Source organism: Tachypleus tridentatus, chromosome 3, assembly GCF_004210375.1.
Source record: "Tachypleus tridentatus isolate NWPU-2018 chromosome 3, ASM421037v1, whole genome shotgun sequence".
Taxonomy (NCBI): Eukaryota; Metazoa; Arthropoda; class Merostomata; order Xiphosura; family Limulidae; genus Tachypleus; species Tachypleus tridentatus.
This window is the reverse complement of record NC_134827.1, coordinates 62,938,599-62,955,713: the sequence shown is the minus strand read 5'-3', so window position 1 is coordinate 62,955,713 and position 17,115 is coordinate 62,938,599. Positions and strand designations below refer to the sequence as shown.

The 17,115-nt window shown below is 38.6% G+C and overlaps 1 protein-coding gene across 3 annotated transcripts in view; it reads left to right on the top strand.

Annotated features, from left to right (window-relative positions):
- The window catches only part of LOC143246979 (zinc finger homeobox protein 3-like), a 211,599-nt gene that overhangs the window by 176,998 nt on the left and 17,486 nt on the right, over positions 1 to 17,115 (top strand). The gene's annotated exons all lie outside the window — the stretch shown is intronic.

The following is a 17,115-nucleotide window of genomic DNA, read 5'->3' as shown; positions in this document are numbered from 1 at the left end:
TCATTTTTATGAAAGATTTTTCAATTTTTTAAATTGGAAGTCATCAACCCACTACAGGCTACTTACAAACCTTCAATCACTCGCTTTTCAATGACAGAACCAATTCCTGTGCATGTTGATATATTATGAAAGTTATGTTTGTCCTTTTGTTTGTTTTTGAATTTCGCGCAAAGCTACTCGAGGGCTATCTGTGCTAGCCGTCCCTAATTTAGTAGTGTAAAACTAAAAGGGAAGGTAGCTAGTCATCACCACCCACCGCCAACTCGTGGGCTACCAGCGAATAGTAGGATTGACCGTCACATTAACTACTGAAAGGATGAACATATTTAGCGAGACGAGTATTTGAACCCGTGACCCGCAGGTCGCGTGTCGCGCACCTTAAACACTTGGCCATCCCTCACAGTGGGACAACAACAAGTTCACGAACATATAACGTTAAAATCCGAGGTTGAATTATTCGCAGTGGACGCAGCAGAAAGCCCAATGTGGCTCTTCTATAAAACAAACCATTTGGCGAGAAATTGATATATTTCTTATAAAAGGAAGTCCACCTTCACGTAATGAATTCTATTTTTGATATTAATAAACAATAATTATCACAGAAGACGAGATAGAACTATGTGTTTGTTTTGTTTGTTTATGAATTTCGCGCAAAGCTACTCGAGGGCTATCTGTGCTAGCCGTCCCTAATTTAGTAGTGTCAAACTAAAAGGGAAGGTAGCTAGTCATCACCACCCACCGCCAACTCTTGGGCTACTCTTTTTACCAACGAATAGTGCGATTGACCGTAACATAGTAACGCTCCCATGGCTGAAAGGGCGAGAATGTTTGGTGCGACGGGGATGCGACCCTCGGATTACGAGTCGCACGCCTTAAACCACCTGGCCATGCCGGGCCTTGAAAGTTATGTCTATGAATTTTCACCACTCCACGCATAACTTTCATATTGCATATTGACAACATCAGTTGTTTCAATGAAGTAACTTACATAGGTATATTAAAATATTTTAAAATATCATACTTTAACCGAACTGAACACATTCACAATTTCTGTCACCAACTATTGAGTACTTGTGGTTTACTTCTGATATAAAACAGGTTTTAGTTCTGGCATTTTACGTTATCATATATTAATATTTTTGACCATGCAAAGAGGTGGTTTCAAAGTTCTAACCGTGTTTAATTATCTCTTCTAATTTGTAATCGTTATTAAAATATAAGTGGGATCCCAGTAATATCTCTTGTTTTGACACTTTCCAAACCGGCCCGGCATGGCCAAGCTTGTTAAGGCGTGCGACTCGTAATCTGAGGGTTGCGGGTTCGCATCCCCGTCGCACCAAATATGTTCGCCCTTTCAGCCGTGGGGATGTTATAATGTGACGGTCAATCCCACTATTCGTTGGTAAGAGTAGCCCAAGAGTTGGCGGTGGGTGGTGATGACTAGTTGCCTTCCCTCTAGTCTTAAACTGCTAAATTAGGAACGGCTAGCAAAGATAGCCCTCGAGTAGGTTTGTGCGAAGTTCCAAAAACAAACAAAAAAACTTTCCAAACCTCCCTCTCTGCTAGAACTTAACATATTCAAATCATGTTTCTCTTCTCACATTTACCTTAGTTCGGTCTTTTAATGACCTTCTGGGACTGTCCAGCTCGCAATTTATTTTAGAAAAGAGGTCATTCAAGTATTTCCAAGAGAAGAACAAAACTGACAAAGGATACACAACCGGTGAGCACGCGAGGTTTGAAGAAGACGAGCTCCACTTACCACACGTGGTAGGGTGAAATTGACTACATCCATCAAACCATGCACTAGCTAAAAAAAACTATACATCTCGAACTGTTCTTCTGGGTCGTTGTTTTCGATGTTTTACAAGATACAGTTTGTTTATTTGAAATAAAAATCTTGTAGAGCATCCGAACGACTTTAAATTACAACGGACGAACTGACGATTAATTCTCGTTTCGATGCTTCCTAAAGTTAAGTGTAATGGATCTTTAGCTGGATGTTTCAAACCGGGATTTAAAATATAAAATTCAAGAGAGAAAAAAACATTCAAACCTTAAGTTTTATGGGTGGGAAATTTAACTTCGTAAAGATAAATTATTTCTGTTACGAGTCCAACAAGTCTATACCCAAAGAAATTCCAACATATATTACATGGTTAAAGCACTGAGTCGTAGTCCGAGGGTCGCGCGTTCGAATCCCCGTCACACCAAACATGCTCGCTCCTTCAGGCGTGGGGGCGTTATAATGTGACGGTAAGTCCCACTATTTGTTGGTAAAAGAGTATCCCAAGAGTTGGCAGTGGGTGGTAATGACTAGTTGCCTTCCCTCTTGTCTTACACTGCTCGGGGCCCGGCATGGCCAAGTGTGGTAAGGCGTTCGACTCGTAATCCGAGGGTCACGGATTCGAATCCTCGTCACACCAAACACGCTCGCCGTTTTAGTCGTGGGAGCGTTATAATGTGACGGTCAATCCCACTATTCGTTGGTAAAAGAGTTGGCTGTGGATGGTGGTGAGTAACTGCCTTCTCTCTGGTCTTACACTACTAAATTAGGGATGGCGAGCGCAGATAGCCCTCGTGTAGCTTTGCGTGAAATTCAAATGAAACCTGGTGGTGTACTTTGTAAGTTAAGATGAACAGAACAGATCTCTCGTTGCAGAACTTATAATTTATTTTTCAACGAAACCTAAAATGAAATAATTGCAATATTTTATGAATAGAAAGACCCCGTTGATTATAAAACACGAGGAATAAATGTAAGACTAAAACTGTACACGTATAAGAATTAGTCTTCGTTTGCTTCCGACATAAAGTATACAATGGCTATAAAATACGGGGATTAAACGGGAGCCTGCAATTACGTTAACGGCTGTTATCCAAACAAAAAGAATCGAGAACATTCTGTATTATACTTTTAAAACAACAATCTGAACTATAAGAAACGTAAAGACAAATTATATCTGGAAAGCAATAATAGAACATTACAACTCTAACTGCCACGTCAGCAGTAGTTGTCTTGTCTAAACCATCCCACAAGCAGACTGTATTCAATGTATTTTTCCGTTTGAATTTTCTCGAAACCAGAACGGCTGTTTAAAAACGGGTATTCGTGTACTTCAGAATGAAAACAATTATTCGTTTTCAAGGAAATTTTGTTTATTAACAAATTTAAATAACAAACATGCGTTTACACAACCCGTACCTACTAATGTATAATTTCACACTACGTGAAATCAACGTTTCGAAGAACAATTAATTCCATGATATTACAAGATTTTCTCATATTAAAATGGGCCCGGCATAGCCAAACGTGTTAAGGCGTTCGACTCGTAATCCGAGGGTTGCGGGTTTGAATTCCGGTTGCACCAAACATGCCCTTTCAGCCGTGGGGGCGTTATTATATGACGGTCAATCCCACTATTCGTTGGTAAAAGAGTAGCCCAAGAGTTGGTGATGACTAGCTGCCTTCCCTCTAGTCTTACACTGCTAAATTAGGGACGGCCAGCGCAGATAGCTCTCGAGTAGCTTTGCGCGAAATTCAAAACAAGCAAACAAACAAACCTATTAGAACACCTCAAAATCTCTTGTTTACTACTTTCACGTTTTATACCTCCGGCAAAACGAAGAGATGAAACAATAGCATATTTACTACAATGCGTGGCTTAATTAAAAGCTTTCCACGTTAATAACTTACAGTAAGGTTTAGGGAAGTTTTGCTAAACGTTTTTTTTCTTCCAAAGTCTCGATAAAATATCTAGGTGATAAGAACTTTGGTAATGACCCCTTAGTTAATAAAAACCCGAACACCATATCCTTGTATTTGTCATGCTTCAGTTTGCTTAGAGGGAGGAGACGTAGAAATTTAATTATGAGTTTGACGAAGGTCTTTCGTAGTCACTTCAAAATTTCAGGTGAGGATAAAATGGATTTAGCTGATTACTTAGGGGTTGCAACATGTGACGTGTGCGTAATATTCGTGATCAAAAGAGTATTTCTGTCACAGCAACTCTGTTTCTGCGAAATCTAGACATACAATTAATAATAAAAAAAGATAATAAAAACCAGTAGACCTTCTTGGTTCGGCAAGTATTCTATTATAATACTGACGACATCGAGTGGGTGGGGTGGGGGTAACTTATGAAGCTAGGCTTCAAGCGTTTGTCTCGTGTTTATATAAGAACTATTCTCACACCTAGTTTGCGTGAATTCGTTAGTGACGATATACACGACAAAGTTGTTACGTGCGTTTTCAGTGAAAACGCAATTTTGTCTCGCGGGTATTTGTCAAGTATTATGAAACGTAAGAAATTATAGGATATTTATTAGAAACTGGTTAACTTGGTTATAACCTTTTTTTTTTTTTTAACCGCGGCACAGTGGCTTATAGATTAGCTTCGAGTTTGTTTGTGGTTTTTGTTTTGTTTTTCAGGTACAAACTTTTATCTCGTAGCGCTATCTCTTGACCGATTTGAGATCTCATTACAGCCGCGGCTACTGATGATTCGCTCTTGTTTAATTTTTCAAGAATGGTTAGGGCAGTCGACTCGGAACCTGCGGGTCGCGGGTTCGAATGTCGCCAACGAAAAATTTGTCCTTTTTAACTGTGTGAACGTTTTAATGTCACGATTAATCCCACTGTTCGTTGGTAGAAGAGTGTTCAGGATTTGGTAGTGTGTGATATTGACTGACTGGCTGCCTTCTTTCTGATCTGTTACTGCTGAATTAGGGACGGCTAACGCAGATAACCCTCGTGTACCTTTGCGCAAAATTGAAAACAAATAAATAGAATGTTTCTACAAGACGCGTCCAACATGTAAGTAAAATCTCGTATTTCCTGAGCGGTCGGTTTCTTCTGTTTCTACATGTGTTAAATTACTGCTAACACTTATTGTAAAAAAGAAAACAAAATCTCTGATTATCTGCAGTTCAACATTTTCGTCCTATGTTTCACAATACGTTGATGTTTATCTTAAATACCACGTAGAAGTGTTTGTGAAAGCGAAAGAAAAAAATCGTTTATGTTGTAACTCGAAGACCACATACGAGAGTTTTAACAGTTAGGATATTCAGATTAATGTTACTTACGTCAAGAAGCCATCTTGATTACTTGCATCGTGAAATATATTAACCTGTTGACTGCTAAGTATTTCAGCTGCTACAGTACAACTCTAATACTTCTTCATTTTGTAACTTTTTGCGTAACGCCATTTTGGATCGAAAATGAAACAATTTGTAAGTAAGTCAAATACATGTATGGTGCTGGCATCGAGCATTTTGGATCGAAAGTGAAACAATTTGTAAGTAGGTGAAATACATGTATGGTGCTGACATCTAGCGTTGAAGTTAGGTATTATTGAGAACGAATTAACTCGTCCGTGGCACTGTTACCGATCGATCGGCTTGAACGAGTTATCTCGTCTACGGCACTGAACAGGTTAAAGTAGTTTATTGATATCATCGTTAAAAGAAACAAATACTTATTTATACGTCTAGGTTTGTCTGTCCAATTATACAGCAATATAAAATACGCTCAGACATATTAGGAAAATGTTTTTTCTGTTACTTTGTTTTTCAGTACGTTGAAACCGTACTTTACGAGTGTAGTGAGGGGTAGAAACCACATGCAAACTATTTTTTTTTTGTGTGAGGGAAATGGTCTCGTAAATTTGTAGTACCTTTGTAAACTTCAGTCTGATATTGACTTCTAGACAGCGTTATTTAACTTTAGGGTACTTAGCGTATGATTATGTAAATCTGATACTCAGATTCTATACGTGTAGTTACAGTTTCCAGTCTTTATTGGTACTTTACTTTTGCACGGTAATATAGGTACGCACATTAACTATATGTAACAACGATATCTGATGCACAGTATTTAGTAGCAGGTAATAGCTGTTAAAATTTTCATAGCTGAATATATTAACATGTTTCTCCTTCAAGTAGTCATGCTAAACCTACACTTATTTTCTCACAAGGTAATAAACACTTTTTTCTTTCAAGTGGTCATGAGAAGTCTACACCTGTGTTATTACAATGTACAGAAAATATTTCACCTTCAAGTAGTCATGCAAAGCCTACACTTCTGCTACCATGGGGTAGTAAACATGTTTTACATTCATGTAATCGTGCTAAGCCTACACCTGTATTATCACAGTGTACAGAAAAAAATTAACCATTAAGTAGTCATGCTAAGTTTACACTTACTTTCTCGCAAGGTAATGAAGACGTTTATCTTTCCAAGTAGTCATGCTAAGCCTACACCTGTATTATCACAGTGTACAGAAAAAAATTAACCACAAAGTAGTCGTGCTAAGCCTACACTTGTGCTACCATGGGGTAGTAAACATGTTTTACATGCAGATAGTCACGCTAAGCCTACATTTGTAATTCTACAAGGTATTTTTCTTTTCACATTTATGCCAGTTTTCTCACTCGAGTAGTTTGGCTTAATGATAAAGTAGAACCAATCCGTTAATGGGACCCAAATATCGTGCCCCTCCGCCCACTTTTACAACGCTCTTGACACAAAGCGTTGTTTATTTCAACGCATGTATGTAGATGCATGGGCTTTGTAACATACCTTTCGAGTTCAACATAGCTGAGAATACTGAGGTCTAGGTTGTTTTCACAAATCATAGTTGATGTAATTATACATAACTCATACAAACAATGGGTTTATTATTAAAATATCCACCGAAATGAATCAAAGAAGGAAACAAACAAAAAAACCAGTAAGTCAGCAAATTCTGAACTTTGCACACAAAAAAAAAATGTACCGTTTCGTTTTGCTTCCTTGTTTGTTTGTTTTTTTGGGAGACTGAGGTAGGAATTGGCCAAAATGGTTATAGGTTCCCACAACAAGGCATAGGAAACGTTCACATCAAATTCTGTCATTGTTGTTACATCTCTAACTCAGTAGTCAGTGAACCTCAACCAGGACGTATTTTATTGTTGGAACTTGTTCTTTGACTGAAAATCAAAACAACGCCCTAAACTAATAATCGTATAATTCACTCGTCATAATAACCCTAATGTGTTTTCTTTCGCAAAATTCGCCCGCAAAGAAAGAGATTATTTGTTGAATTTCGTCCAGGGCTAATCCAGGGCCATTTTCGTCCAGGGCTATTTTTGCCAACACTCCTTAATTTTAAAGTTATAAACCAGAAGTAAGACAGTTAGTGAACACCAAACCTTGGGCCACGCTGTATCCCTTAACTGTTGAAAGGGCGAAAACGTTCGATGATGGGATTCGAACCTGTGACTGAAAGGCCCTCGTGTTTTGTGACGTCACGGCACAGCTACCAGTGTGATATTTCTTTTTCATTTTTTTTATCTTCACGTGACTTGCTACTGCTTTTTAACTGTCAAATAAATAAACATAAAACAATAAACTACGTTAGCTTTGTCTTCAATGGGGGATCAAACTCAGAATTTTAGCTATCGAGCTTACTGGTAGGCCAACGGGGAACAGAATACAAAGTACTTTTGTTTTACTTGTAACGTAAGAAATCAAATTTATTAAATAAATGTAAATCTGTACTAATTAAGCGCTGTAAAATGTGGTTAATCGTAGCTTGGTGTCCTTTGTCTTGCGCTCTGAACGTGACATTTAAAATTCTTCACGTGCTTACTTAACTCGTTACTTATATTATTAGGCCTAGCATGGCCAAACGTGTTAAGGCGTGCGACTCGTAATCTGAGGGTCGCAGGTTCGCATCCCCGTCGCGTCAAACATGCTCGCCCTCCCAGCCGTGGGGGCGTTATAATGTGACGGTCAATCCCACTGTTCGTTGGTAAAAGAGTAGCCCAAGAGTTGGCGGTGGGTGGTGATGACTAGCTGCCTTTCCTCTAGTCTTACACTGCTAAATTAGGGACGGCTAGCACAGATAGCCCTCGAGTAGCTTTGTGCAAAATTCCAAAAAACAAACAAACAATGTTCTTTCTGACACCAGTTCCCTCAACAGATTGTGTTCGTTGTCGACAAACTCCATTAGAAGCGTGCCCCCCACCTCCAGTGGCTCAGCGGTATATCTGCGGATTTACAACGCCCGTGGTGGGCAGAGCACAGATAGCCCATTGTGTAGCTTTGTGCTAAATTCAAAACAACAACCATTAGAAGCAAAAAGGGTTAAGTCTACTTCACGTGGCTCGAGGGAAAACATAATCAACCACGCGGTTTGGTTTTCCATATAACGCATTCCTGGTAAGAAAAACAAACAATTAATAATTAATTATTAATTAATTCTATTAATTCACCAGACTTTCCAAAAACGCCTGAAATAGGGATTGTTCATTTTGGAGTTCCAGCTATGGGATTTTATAATGAATCCCTTTCACATGATTAAAAATATTCGTAATATTTGGTAAATTTTATTTTTTCTGTCTCGCCCCCTGCTAGTACAGCAGTATGTCTCCGGATTTACAACGCTAAAATAAGGGGTTCGATTCCCCTCGGTGGGCTCACCTCGATGTGGCTTTGCTATAAGAAAACACAGACGTTTTCTGTCTCGTCAGAGTTTACCGAGACTTAGTAAACATTTCATCTTCAATAAACTTTAATAAACGTCATTGACAACTAACGCCTGATTATTTTACTTTGTGATATGGTTCCAACTTGTTTCTCTTTGATTTACTTGTGTTTAGGGTTACTGATGAGGAGTTTAATTCACCTAAACTATCACAACACCATAACACTCGTTGATCAAAGTGTAGATTGAAATAGACCTCTCGTGAACTTGTACTCGCCCCCAGTGGCACAGCGACATGTCTACGGACTCTCAACGCTAAATCAGGGTTTCGATACCCGTGGTGGACAGAGCACAAATAGTCTATGGTGTTGCTCTACGCTTGGCTTCAAATCGAACAAACAAATAAAAGTTAGATTTGGAAGTTAAATAATTTTTGAAATACTAAGTTTATTTACTCGTATACTGCCTGTGGTAAATTAGGTGTAAATTCTTAGCCTAACCAACCAACTACACTTGATTAAAAATCACCTTTACTTGTCAATTCCATGGCTAGCGGCTAACAGAGCTGCTTATAACTTCTGCTTTACTTTCGTCTGGTTTTCAGTGACCGGAACTCGTACTCAATGGAGAATAGATAATAAAGAAACTTCCTACAAAAATAAATAAAACAGCTTATACATTGTATGTATTCCAAACTTGCATTCATTAGGAGAATCCATCAACAAAACAATCGCAGTTTAGACAGAAGTTTACTCCAGGGTGACGTTGAGTTTAAAGTATGCAAATGTTAATTTCTACCACCAGTTTGGGCAGATATTTAGGAAATATACAGTAAGCGTTGTAAGCTTACACCTGCATGAGTAAAAACATTAATTCGCAATCAAATAAATTACTTCGTAAACTAGTGTTTATGGGTTTCATTTTCTGTGGCTAGTGTCACTCACTCGAGAATATTTTAATTTGAACTGCAAAGAATCCTTCACTAAATTACTAAAAACCGTATTCTTAACTTAACTGTATAGTGTAGCGTAAGCTCACTCATTACTATTTTCTATGTAATGAAATAGATTGTCTTTTATGTTTGTTTGTTTGTTTGTTTTTTTAATTTCGCGCAAAGCTACTCGAGGGCTATCTGCGCTAGCCGTCCCCAATTTAGCAGTGTAACACTAGAGGGAAGGCAGCTAGTCATCACCATTCACCGCCAACTCTTGGGCTACTCTTTTACCAACAAATAGTGGGATTGACCGTCACATTATAACGCCCACACGGCTGAAAGGGCGATCATGTTTGGTACGACGGGGATTCGAACTCGCGACCCTCGGATTACGCCTTAACATGTGACGACATTTGAAATGTTTTCTTAAACGAGTTTTTGTCTTAGAACAAGAAAAGGACAACTTTACATTAGTCAGTGTTTACATCTGTGTTTCGCCCATGACGGCGGGTATCGAAACACCAATTTTAACGTCATAAGTTTGCTAGTCTTAACGCTGAACTACTAGGATGGGAGGGGGTCAATATTTGCAATATAATATCATAATATCTGTCCCAATCTTTCTGGCCTGATACTTTGCGAAAGGCCTCGTCCCACCGGATATACCAGATACAGTGCGGTTAACGTGCATTATAACATTAGACGACTGCCCATAGTACACTGAACAATAAACTTTATCATATTTAAGTATAACAATCTTCAAGTGTCTCGGAGCCTTAAATAAACGTATCCTTCATGCGCATTCGAATACAAAAATCTGCTTATAATAGGCCTCGCTATTTCCCCTAAGAATGTTTTTGCCTTCTAATTATAGATAACTTGTCTAAGAATAATACCAAAGTAAACATATATTGTACGAACTATTAGCTTTTATTGGTATTGAACCATCACGTGTCATTTGAGTTTCGAGCAATGTTATTTTTGTTTAATAAGTTATGTGAAAATTCGTTATTGTGTTTGATACTAAACTGCTATGGAATTTTAGTTGGCACTGATGGTTCTCAGTTGAAAGTGAAGTTACTTGATAGATAGGTGGAGACAGGTGGAAATTTAAGGCAGTTAAAATTATATAAAAAATGGAAACAGAGAACTTGTTAATTTTTTTTTCATACATAAAATTTCCGGTCGCACCAAACATGCACGCCCTTTCAGCCGTGGGGCCGTAATAATGTGACGGTCAATCTCACTATTCGTTGGTAAAAGAGTAGCCCAACAGTTGGCGGTGGGTGGTGATGACTAGCTGCCTTCCCTCAAGGCTTGGCCCAGCATGGCCAGGTAGGTTAAGGTGTGCGACTGAGGGTCGCGGGTTTGAATCCCGGTCGCACCAAACATGTTCGCCCTTTCAGCCGTGGGGGCGTTATAATGTAACGGTCAATCCCACTATTCGTTGGTAAAAGAGTGGTCCATGAGTTGGCGGCGGGTGTTGATGACTAGCTGCCTTTCCTCTAGTCTTACACTGCTAAATTAGGGACGGCTAGCGCAGATAGCCCTCGAGTAGCTTTGCGCGAAATTCAAAACAAACGAATTCATGCGACACTTCTGTAATTTATATTTTTAATGAAACGGATACATCTTAGCGAGATAGACGGATAAACGCTTCAGTCACTGACTGTAGTCCAGGAAATGTATCTAACTGAAGCGTGATAGTTCTTAGGAAGTGGACGTTCTGACGGTCTAAAGTACTGGGTTAACCTGAAACGGCTATGGTTGCCCACGCCTGGTTTCGAAAGACACTAAAGGAAGACGTCTTCCTTGCTCCATTACAGCTCGTTAGTTGGAAGTTTTTTTTTCTTTCTTTTAAATCAGATACGTCACGTCGATCTTATCTGTTTTGCGGAATTCCAAGTCGTAGCTTACGTTTTGTTGACCACTGGTCTTCTTAATGATTCATCATATTTATACTGTTGTGTTTGTCGTAATGTTTTGTAAAGTATAGACTGTTCATGTTCTGAAGTAGAATCATGAATATGTTGAGTTATTTACTGAAAAAAAGGTTATTGGAGAGGGTTCTTTTTAAGAGATGGTTATGTGGTATTTGTATGGTCTGGTGGTTAGGGTATGTGATTCGCAATACATGGGTCGCGGGTTCGAATTCTGTCACAGAATATGCTTGGCCTTTCCTCTGTAGGGAGTTGTAATGTCACAGTCAATCCCCCTTTTTGTTGGTGAAGAGTATCTGAAGAAAAGGCGGAGTGTAATGTTAACTACCTGCCTTCCTTGAAAATTAGGGACGGCTAGCGCAGATGGCCTTGGAGTCAAAAACAAAGGCATTTATTTTCCACATTTACACGTTCGTGAAATACACGTACGGTTGGTTTTGTTGCGCAGCAGTAAAACACGCACACAAAGATGAACTTCGTTGTTTGAATACTGTGTAGTTTTCGCTTATTTGGGCCAATGAATGCGAGTGATATCGTCGGCGTTACAATGTTGTTGTTAAATACACTTTCAGTCTTACAAATTCGGTCAGACATTTGATGAATAATGTTTTAAAAAATTCACGACTAGTTGGTGGGCCAGTGAAATTACCAAAAATGTTATCGTTTTAAGTTGTCCTACATTTACGAACTACATTTTTATTAATACAATCCAGTCCACCAATCAGGTGCGACCCATCATTGTCAAACCATTTAATAATGTCCCTCCCTCTACAGGCGTAGTAGAAAATTATTTATAGAATTAATAATGGTGTGTGTGTGTGTGGTTTCTTATATCAAAGCCACATCTGGCTATCTGCGGAGTCCACCGAGGGGAATCGAACCCCAGGAAATCACGATACAACAACGTCAAAAAATAAAAATCCCCGTCTGTCTAAAATTTATACAATAATCTTATAATTAGCATGATATAAAACCATATTAAAGACAGTTATACACATATCTTCCTTAGTTATTAATAGGTAATAATAGTTGAAATGCATCATTCTAGAATATTTATTGTTCTATTTTGTTCCCTCTTCACAACGGTTACTTTTCTGTACCGACTACACTTTATACAGTGAATAGGTTGAGGTGGCTCTTAGTATTATGCGAAAGATCTCGTCGGCACTGGGTGTACCATATATAGTATTATTGAAGTGTTGTTTTATACACTTTGGTGTCACTTACAGGTTCGTATAGTTAAAAACTTGAGCAATTTACGTAAGTCATTACTTGAAAATGGTAATTTAAAAATAACAACCTTTAATAGTTGTTTTCCGTTAGTTTGACTGAATGTTTGTTTTCATGCACAGTTGAACTTTGGCTCATTATATACGAGGGCTGTTCAAAAAATACGCGGACTGACGTCATAAAACAAAATGTACTTTATTTAGAAGTTACAGGTCTGGGACCCCTTCAAAGTACTCTCCTCCCCAACGCACACACTTATCCCAATGGTGTTTCCACTTGTTGAAACAGTCCTGGTACACGTCTTTTTGTAATGTCCTCCAGCTCCTTCGTCGCATTTGCCTTAATCTCGGGAATCGTCTCAAATCTTCTTCCTTTCAAGGGTCTTTTGAGTTTGGGGAACAAGAAAAAATCGTAAGGAGCAAGGTCAGGTGAGTAGAGGGGGTGGGGAAGAACAGTGATCGAGTGTTTGGCCAAAACCTCACGAGTTCTGAGGGCCGAATTTCGCAGCAACGCGGTGCATCTTCAATTTTTCGGTCAAAATCTCGTAACAATATCCAACTGATATCCCACACTCTTCAGCAAGCTCCCTGACAGTCAGACGTCGATTTACCCGCACCAGGGTGTTGATTTTGTCGACGTGTGGGTCGTCAGTTGACGTGGAAGGACGTCCAGGACGCTCATCATCTTCAATGGACTGTCGACCATCCTTAAAACGTTCATGTTACTTGAAACATGCCGTACGCTTCATAGCAACATCACCGTAAACCGTGTTAAGCATAGCAAAAGTTTCAGTCGCAGATTTTCCAAGTTTAACACAAAATTTCACAGCAAGTCGTTGCTCTTTCAGGTCATTCATTCTGAAATCCGCCAAACGAAAAAAATCGCACTTCACTTAAAACCGCGTAGCTAATACACAAATGAAGATATCTGCAATCGGGAAATGGCGTCGTAATCAGCTGATCTGTGCGAACCTAGCGACACCAAGCGGATTCCCCTGGAACCAACTGGAGCCGCGCAATTCAAACAGTCCGCGTATTTTTTGAACAGCCCTCGTATAACGGTTAAAACTTCCTTCAACTGGACACTCGTGCCTCGCTTATCGCTCTTGTCGATTCCTGGGACATTAATAATGGATGACTCGATATTGAATTTTGTCAAGGAGTAATTCGGGTCAAATACAGTCACGTCCATTTTTCATAACTTTGTTTTAATAAGTACATCGTATAAATATAACCAGAAAGTACACCAGAAAGATGTATTTTACAACTTCAAAGGACGTGGTAAAATCTGGATTTTTACCTAATTTAAAACACAACAATAATTTAAGTCCATCTTTTAGTTGCCAAGTGCCTCATTGTTGGTCATTCTTAGTTCGAATTTTCAAAGTCCATCAAGTCTGTATGATCGTTTTGTTTTCTTTTTCACGTATCAATTTTCTCTGTATTAATCGGTAAAGTGGTTCTCGGTTTCCAGACCTGTTGTTTTTCTTAATATAACTCGAGTTCCATAATTATATTGTAACAGAATTCATCTGACAAAATACTACATTCATTTGTACAGATATGTTATATGAATCACATGTGTGTCTCGGTTTGCAGAGACGTTTGGATTTAGATTTCCTGTGGAAGTTTTCGTGGTGTGTTTGGTTAATTACATGATAATATCACTTCATAAATTATCCATTAGAGGGCAGCACACACATTTAGAAAATAGAAAGACCTTGATTATTTGCTAAAAGCATAAAGTTACACGATGGGCTATGTGTACTGTGCCCACTACGAATATCGAAGTCCGGTTTTCAGCGGTGCGAGCTCTCAGATTTGCCACTGAGGTGCATTGAGGAAAAAAATTACGAGCAGAGTAGGAGATCTGTTGCCCATATATTTGAAAAAAACTTTAGAAAGAAATGAAACCTTATGGTCCCAGATGCGTTTAACCTTTAATTCGTCGAGTTCTTATAAGCAGTGTACTACGCAATACAAGGTTTGTTTGTATTTTATAAAGGGATCCAACTGTTGTTGTGAACTTTCTTATTGTTACACTTATTACTCAGTGTCCTGAAATCAAACGGGCACCATACTGTTACCTGTTTGTAAGAAGAATCATCCTGATGTATGTTACAAACTTGGACCAACTGTATCCAGCACTTTTTGTGTTATTTCGTCAGAAGTAACTACCATTCGTTTTGTGTAACGTTCCAATCAAAAACACGTTTAATGAGTCGATTTTGATCAGCGTGACGAGATGAACAGAGCTGCACGTGCGCCAAAACAAGCACTTGAGATGTGGAAAACTCTGATAACGTAACAATGACATTTTAACGTTGCCCGCTAGTTATAGATATAAATTTAAATTTGCCCGCTAGGTGTTAACTTGTTAATTCGTAATCGTTTCCTTGTTGAACGACAAGGACAATTTCCCGCTACCTGACGTTGAACTTATTAGCAGCGCGTGGAACGTTTAACCAGTTAGCATGTCGTCGTTTGTAGCTTCTTTGATGAGGCCGTGTTACCTGTTTCTCTTTCTAAACGAATGAAAAGTAGAATCCGTTGTGTGTTGACTCAAACAAATATCAACTGCTATTTTCATTCGTTTGGGATTATTTCGAACTATTTTCAATCTCGTTCTCTGATCGCTTTACATATGTATTAAAACTAATATTTGCTCATGTATATTAGTGTGCTCAATCTACTCTAGATGGAGCCCTTATGGACGCCATCGGCTTTTTAAAGAATTCTTTCTACACTGTTTATGATCTAAATTACTTGTGGGCCTATAAATTTGTTGAACAGAGAACGTTATATAACACAAATCAACAACTAATTTCAACTTATTCCATTAACTATTGCTGGTTTGTTTGTTGCCAAGCGCAAAGCTGCACAGTGATGTATATATGCTGCGTCCTCTAGGGATATAAAAAACAAAAGATGGTTAGGGCGCTCGGCTCGCAAACTGAAATTCGCGGGCTCAAATCCCGTCCCAACAAACGCGCCCGCCCTTTTAGCTGTGTAGGCGTTATTATGTTTCGATCAGTCCCACTATTAGTTAATAAGAGTAAGTAGCCTAAGAGTTGGCGGTGGGTTGTGATGACTAGCTGCCTTCCCTCTAGTCTTATACTGCTAAATGAGGGATTGCTAGTTCAGATAGCCCGCAGTGTAGCTTTGCGCGAACTTCAAACTAAACCAATTCTCAAATTGTTTAATGGTTAGTGATCTCGTATGACGGTACCTCGAACTAGATGGAAAAACGTAACAAATCTATACGCAATGGGAAAAGATTTACAAAGTTTTAAAGGTACACTCCATGTTGAATATTAACTGTTTTCTATGCACAATTCCCTGTCTTTGTTAAATCTCACGTTTAAGACAAAACAAACAATTTTCTGTTGTGCGGTAAAACATATTACGTTACTGGCTGAGTTACCCATCTAACAGACGAAGAAGACATAGGAACCCTGATTGTATAATATGTTAGGCTTAGTACCACCTGATCGAGCAATGGACACAAATAACGCCCGAGGAAAATATCGGGGTTCACATTTAAACGCTGACTCCCCTTTATCGATCCTCTGGTGTTGGTAAGGGCACGTGCCGGGATTGGTGACAATCGGTATAGCAGGTCACCAGTTATAATCGGAGATCCCGTACTCGCATACTGACGTTTATCTAATAATGGTTTAAAGTCCATTATTAATCCTACAGAAATAAAGACTTACAGTTTATTTGTGAATTTTTAATATTCCATTCTCTCTACATTCAAGTATATCGTCAATTTTCTCACACAGACTAAACTGGAATTTCACATTGAAATTCTGTCGTGTATAAAAATTCTCTCCCCCTATTAATAAAGTATAGAATTATTTACAGACCAATGGTACATTACTACACGTAACTGTGCGTCATCTCATAATCTAACACGTCACAATGTTATCTACTACGTCATAATATAATTCGGCACTTTATAATAATATATAACAAACTCAAATTATTTTAAAGGGCAGAGGCTTTAAGTAGCAGATTCGTAGTTTTTTAAGAATCAACAAACCAGAAGCCTAGGCCTAAAGTTAAGTACTAATTATTTATTACATAGGTGAAACGAAAACGCGTTAGTATCGTTTTAAACAATTGTTTCTAAATAAAGTAACACGAATCGAGAACTGATTAGATACGTTATACTATAAATTGTACAAATCATTTATAATTGTGATGTTAGTTCCAGCGTGAGCATCTTTAGTGCTTTATAACTATCATAGATAAATACAATTGTAGAAAGAAATTGTATATCTTCTGTGAGGTCTAGAAAAATTAATAAATACTTTTAAATAATCATGGCCAGAAGATCAGAGGGCGCTCTACTCGCCGTTTGAGAGTCGCAGGTTCGAATATTCGCTCCACTAAGTTGTGATTTTGTTTTTCGTATTAGCCTAGAATTCATGTGATGAGCAAGTGCCTTCTTTGCCTATTGTTTATCTCATTGATTTAGAATCGGTCGAACATTTGAACATTCTTCAAACAAAAAAGAAACCTACACGTGGAAGCAG